This window comes from Sminthopsis crassicaudata, chromosome 2 (assembly GCF_048593235.1).
Source record: "Sminthopsis crassicaudata isolate SCR6 chromosome 2, ASM4859323v1, whole genome shotgun sequence".
NCBI classification, from domain to species: domain Eukaryota; kingdom Metazoa; phylum Chordata; class Mammalia; order Dasyuromorphia; family Dasyuridae; genus Sminthopsis; species Sminthopsis crassicaudata.
This window is the reverse complement of record NC_133618.1, coordinates 62381626-62388303: the sequence shown is the minus strand read 5'-3', so window position 1 is coordinate 62388303 and position 6678 is coordinate 62381626. Positions and strand designations below refer to the sequence as shown.

General features: G+C 36.3%; 1 non-coding gene across 1 annotated transcript; it reads right to left on the bottom strand.

Moving 5' to 3' along the window:
• Window positions 1-6322: 6322 nt before the first annotated feature.
• On the bottom strand, window positions 6323-6395 carry TRNAK-CUU (transfer RNA lysine (anticodon CUU)). Its single transcript has one exon. It is a non-coding gene; the product is annotated as a tRNA-Lys (tRNA).
• Between the last annotated feature and the right edge of the window lie 283 nt (window positions 6396-6678).

Here is a 6678-nt window from a genome sequence, read left to right as displayed (position 1 = left end):
GATGAAAAATTCTTAATCCAGCCCCAGTTGATCCAAACCCATCATTAGGAAAATTCCTGATACCAAGTAAGAGCATGGACTCTCTGCCTTACCTAAAATGTGTGTATATGGTGATAAATATTTGAGAGAGAGAGAGAGAGAGAGAGAGAGAGAGAGAGAGAGAGAGAGAGAGAAACAGGCAGGGAGAGGGAGGGCTCTCTGTCTGCAGAGCCTGAAATCACAGGGGAACCAGAACCCTGGTCACAATTGCAGGATTGAAAAGAGTACAAGGGGTCATCACTCACAAACACAGTATAGAATGCACAGTACATAAAAATAGTAAACACATATATCCCTAGTCTATTTCCATGTAAAAGAGTCTAAATACTACAAGTCCTGAGATTTACCTCGGAAAACTTCTAAACATACATACACACACATACACACACACACGCATACAAAACAACTCTGAAGCTTGGTACTCTACTTAGGAAGCAAAGAGCCATTTTAGAAGATAATTAAGTCAGGGAATAGGCTGGAAACTGATCAAATAACAGAAAAGAATTCTGACCATAGACAGTTACATTGGTGTCAAGGAAAATCAAAATACACACTCAGAAGAAGACCACAAAGTCAACATTCCCTACATCTAAAAGCAAAAAGAAAAATATGAATTGGTCTCAGATCATGGAAAAGGTCAAAAAGGATTTTTGAAATCATGTAAAAAAAAGATAGGAAAAAAATGTGATGCAAGAAAATAAGAAAAAAAAAAAAAAAAGAGTCAGCAGCTTGGTAAAGGAAGTACAAAAATGTTGAAGAAAATAACTTTTAAAATAGCCCAAATGGGACACTGATACATTGTTGGTAGAATTGTGAGTGAATCCAACCATTCTGGAGAGCATTTGGAACTATGTTCCAAAAATTATCAAACTGTTCATACCCTTTGATCCAGCAGTGTTACTGTGGTGACCACATTAGGACCCTGAGTACCATAGAATCAGCTGGAGTCAGGATAAGCAAAAGTCTTTATTCTTGGACTTTATTGGTAGAAGTGAAAAGAGAGTGGACGGGTAGGATCTCTGTGACCTCACCTGGTAGTCTCTCTCTTGCCAAAGGGCTAGTCTCACTGCACCTCCTAGTCCCTCCCACAATTCTCTGTATACACCAAATGATTGGGCCAGCACAGGATAGGGGGAAAGGGGAAAGGCCATTTTCCAAGTATATTCTTTTTTTTTCCATTTAATTTATTTTTTATTTTTTATTTTTACAAAAATTTTATGCATAGGTAATTTACCAGCATTGACAATTGCAAAACTGTTTGCTTCAACTTTTCCCCTCCTTCCCCCACCACTCCTTCCCCCAGATGGCAAGTTAAGCAATACATGTTAAATATGTGAAAGTATAAGTTAAATACAATATATGTATACATGTCCAGACAGTTATTTTGCTGTACAAAAAGAATCGGACTTTGAAACAGTGTACAATTAGCCTGTGAAGGAAATAAAAAAAATGTAGGCAGACAAAAATAGAGGGATTGGGAATTCTATGTATTGGTTCATAGTCATCTCCCAGAGTTCTTTCCCTGGATGTAGCTGGTTCAGTTCATTCCTGATTTGGCTCATCTCATTGTTGAAGATGGCCACATCCATCAGAATTGATCCATCATATAGTATTGTTGTTGAAGTATATAATGATCTGCTGGTCCTGCTCATTTCATTCAGCATCAGTTCATGTAAGTCTCTCCAGGCCTTTCTGAAATCATTCTGTTGGTCATTTCTTACAGAACAATAATATTCCATAATATTCATATGCCACAATTTATTCAGCCAATCTCCAATTGATGGGCATCCACTCAGTTTCCAGTTTCTGGCCACTACAAAGAAGCTGCCACATACAAGTCCCTTCCCCTTCTTTGGGATATAAGCCAAGTAGTAATGCGGCTGGATCAAAGGGTATGCACAGTTTGATAACCTTTTGAGCATAGTTCCAAATTGCTCTCCAGAATGGCTGAATTATTCACAATTCTACCAACAATGTATCAGTGACCCAATTTTTACACATCCCCTCCAACATTCTGCATTATCTTTCCCTGTCATTCTAGCCAATCTGACAGGTATGTAAGTGGTATCTCAGAGTTGTCTTAATTTACATTTCTCTGATTAATAATGACTTGGAGCATTTTTTAAATATGGCTAGAAATAGTTTCAATTTCTTCATTTGAGAATTATCTGTTCATAACCTTTGACATTTATCAATTGGAGAATGCTTGATTTCTTATAAATTAGAGTCAATTCTCTATATATTTTGGAAATGAGGCCTTTATCAGAAACTTTGACTGTAAAAATGTTTTCCCAGTTTATTACTTCCCTTCTAATCTTACCAAGTATATTCTTATAGATTATTGTCCAATCGGTAATTAGGCTCAAGTACTAGATTGTCTTGCCCCACTGCATTGACTCAAGAGTTTCAGCCCTTCACGTGTTACTACTGGGCTTATATCCCAAAGAGATCTTAAAGAAGGGAAAGGGATCTGTATGTGCAAAAATGTTTGTGGTAGCCCTTTTTGTAATGAATAGAAACTGGAAACAATGGATGCCCATCAATTGAAGAATGGCTGAATAAATAGTGGTACATAAATGTTATGGAATATTTTTGTTCTGTAAGAAATGACCAATAGGGTGTTTTCAGAGAGGCCCGGAGAGACTTACATGACTTGATGCTAAGTGAAATAAGCAGAATCAGGAAATTATGCACAGCAACAACAAGACTATATGATGATCAATTCTCTTGGATATGGCTCTCTTCAACAATGAGATAACTCAAACCAATTCCAAATGTTCAGTAAAGAAGAAAATCAGCTACATCTAGAGAGAGAACTATGGGAAATGAGAGTGGACCACAACATAGCATTTCCACTCTTTCTTTTATTGTTTGCTTGCATTGCTTGTTTTCCTTCCCAGGTTTTTTCTTCCTTTCTAGATCCAATTTTTCTTGTGCAGCAAGATTATTGTATAAATATGTATACACATTTTGAATTTAACATATACTTTAACATATTTAACACGTATTGGACTACCTCTCATCTAGGGGAAAGGGTGAGGGGAAGGAAGGGAAAACTTGGAACAGAAGGTTTTGCAAGGGTCAATGTTAAAAATTAATTACCTATTCATATGTTTTGTAAATAAAAAGCTATAATAATAAAAGTTAAAATAAAAAATAAATAACAATAATCCAGATGTCTTTTTAAATCACAAAAATCCAATGAAGAAAAGAATGCCTTGAAAAGCAGAATTGACCAAATTGGAAAAAAAAAGATATATAAGCATTCACTGAAGAGAAGAACTTGAAAAATAGAACTGGACAAATGGAAAAGGAGCCAGAAAGCTCCATGAAGAAAATAATTCCTTAAAACTTAGAATTGAGCAAAGGGGAGCTAAATGACTTAATGAAAAATCAAGAACAACAACAAAAAAAAAATCAACAGAATGAAAAAAGTAGAAGAAAGTATTAAACATCACATTGGATAAATAAATGACCTAGAGATATAATTAAAGAATTATTGGACTAACTGGAAGTCATGATAAAAAAAGAACTTATTATTTATCTTTCAAGAAATTATTAAGGAAAACAATCCTTATATTCCAGAACCATGGAGTAAAATAGAAGTTGAAAGAAGTTACAGATCATTTCCTGAAATAAATACCCAAATGAAAACTCCCATGAATATTATAGCCAAATTCCAGACCTTGGAAATCAATGAGAAAATATTGCAAGCAGCCAAAAATAAATAATTCAAATAAAATGGAATAACAATCAGGATAATTAATGATGAAGAACTTCTGCACTAAAGGATCAGAAATCTTGGAATATGATATTCCAAAGAGCTAGAGAGCTAAAGCTACAACCCAGAATCACTTACCCAACTAAAGTTAGAATAATCTTTTGAGGGGAAAGAAAGAAGAGAGGACAAATCTCCAGTGAAATAGAAGAATTTCAAACATTCTGATGAAAGTGCCACACCCGAATAGAAATTTTTACTTTTTAAATACAAAATGTAAAAAAAAATCATAAAAAGGTAAACAGGAAAAAGAAATTATAAGAGATTCAACAAATAATGTCTGTATTTCTATATGGGAAAATAATATTAATAATCCCTAACAACTTTCTCATTAGGGCAGTTTAAAGGAGTATAGAGACAGAAAGCAAAGATGTGATTCAATGTGATGGTATGATTATCTGAAAAAAAAATAATTATGGGATGAGAAAGAAGAATGCACTGGGAGAAAGAGAAAGGGAGAAATAGAATAGGGTAAATATCTGACAGAAAAAGGGAAAATGAGGAAAACAGGGGAACCTTACTCTTGTCAAGCATGACGCAAAGAGGTAATAATACACACACAGAGTTGTGTGTAAAATCTATCTTATTATATAGGAAAGTAGGAAGGAAAGGGGATACCTTGCTTCCCAGAGCTGAGGCTCAGAAAGTAGGCTGTGTCCTGAGCTTGACACAACACTATTCTTTGTGCTAAGGACAAAATTATCCTCTGGCAAATGTTCAATGAGGAATTTACTTCCCACTTCTGACACCAATTAATATCAACTGGACCAGAACCAACCTCTAACCTGTATAAGGCAGGAGACTAAACAGCAGGATGGAGACAGAGAGTCAAGACAGAAACAGAATTTTCATTAATTTCAAAGTAAGGAAAATAACACCTGCATGTGGTGTGGAAGTCCACATCCTAAAAATAAAAGGTTAATCCTGCTGGCACTGGAGCCATAGCTATGCTTGAAAAGAATTGGAGCACACATCACTGTTGAATTTTGAGATGGCTCTCAAGATTAATATTTCTTGGGACAATACAGGTGTCCTTCAGTGTCCTTGAAACTTGTGTTTTAAGCTTTGGGGAGTCTTAGTCACTCCATGACACACAGAAGCAGAATTCTGTGATAGGAATAGGAATGAAATACTTTGTCAGTGACAAGGAATAGAAATTGTAAACATGTAATAAGTCATTCTGGAAAATAAAGAGAACTAAATCCCTTAGTGAACATCTGATGCTGGTCTAAACAATATACTTTGCCAGAGAGTGATAACATCCTAAGCACAAAGGATTATTGTTATGCCAAGCTCAATACATAGCATATTTGCTATTCCTTAGCTTTGGGAAACTCCACAATATATTGACAGAGAGGATGTGGGAAAATTAAAACACTGATGTAAGAATATCACTACTAAGTATATATCTCAAAGAGATAAACAAAAAATAAAAGTATCTCTATGGAGAAAACATCTATAACAGCTCTTTTAGTGTTGACAAATTGTGGAAAATGGAGGGGATACCCCTCAATTAGGAAATAGCTAAACACGTCGTTATATATGATTCTTATAGAATACTATTGTGCTTTAAGAAATGTGTATTAAGAAAATAGGATACTCTCAGAAAAATATGAAAGACTTACATGAAGTGATGCAAAGTGAAATAAAAATAACCAGGAGATATTGTTCACAGTAACAGCAATATTGTATGCTGATCTTCTCTGAATAACTTAGCTATTCTGAGCAATACAATGATCTAAGAAAAAATTGTAGGACTTATGATAAAAAATGCTGTCCATCTTCAAAAAAAGTACTAGTAGAGACAGAATGCAAATCAAATACACTTTTTCTTTAGTTTCTTTATTTTTCCTAGCTTTTTGTCTGTTTTTTTTATAATATGACTTAGATGGAACTGTATTTTGTATTTTGTACACATGTATCCATGTATGACCTATGTCAAATTGCTTGCATTCTCCATGGTGTGGGTGGAATAGGAAATAGATAATTTGGTATTAAATTTGTTTTATATGTAATCGAGAAAAAAAATAAAATATTGTTAGGATTACTAAGTGAGAACTCAGGTTGTCTGGATGGTGACAAGGTGAGAATTCAGGTTTTCTGGACAATTACAAGGTGAGAACTCAGGTTGACTTGATAGAGGGGGCAAGCTCATTGGCTGGGGTGGTTCTTCCCAGAAGCCCTTGCATTATCCCACGCCCATTCTCTGGGAGGATAAAAAGAGACAGCACTGGGCGCAGAGAGCAGATCGGCCTGGAGAAGGATAAGAGCTGGAGGAGATTCAGAGCCAGGATTCAAGAAGAAGACTCTGAATTGCATCAGGCTTGACGGGGCTCTCTGCAGGAAGGGAAGTCACTTCTTTGGACAAGAGTTAACAGCAACTGCCTGGAGACAACGGTTCTCTACAGGAAGAAGAATCTGTCTGAGAGATTTGAGTAGACACAGCAGATCTCTTCCCAGAGAGCGATCCAGCAGCTTCTAGAGACGACAGCTCGCTACAATTGGCGCCCAATGTGGGGCTCGAACCCACGACCCTGAGATTAAGAGTCTCATGCTCTACCGACTGAGCTAGCCGGGCCTTTGCAATTTGGCGCCCGAACAGGGACTTGAACCCTGGACCCTCAGATGTAAATGGATTACACTTGGGGAGAATACAGGCCTTTTAAACCAACAGGGCTGTGTCCAGTGCAAACAATTCCAATGTAATTGCCAGATGATGAGAAGAGATTTAGAAAGTGGTAAATAGAAGGTAATTAGATAGGTTAACTGCCTGGGAGAGAGGGTTTGCTTGTATTTCTTCAGCAGGAGAAGGAATCAGATGGGTGCCAACGAGTCATATTCGCCTTGTCCACCAGAGAGAG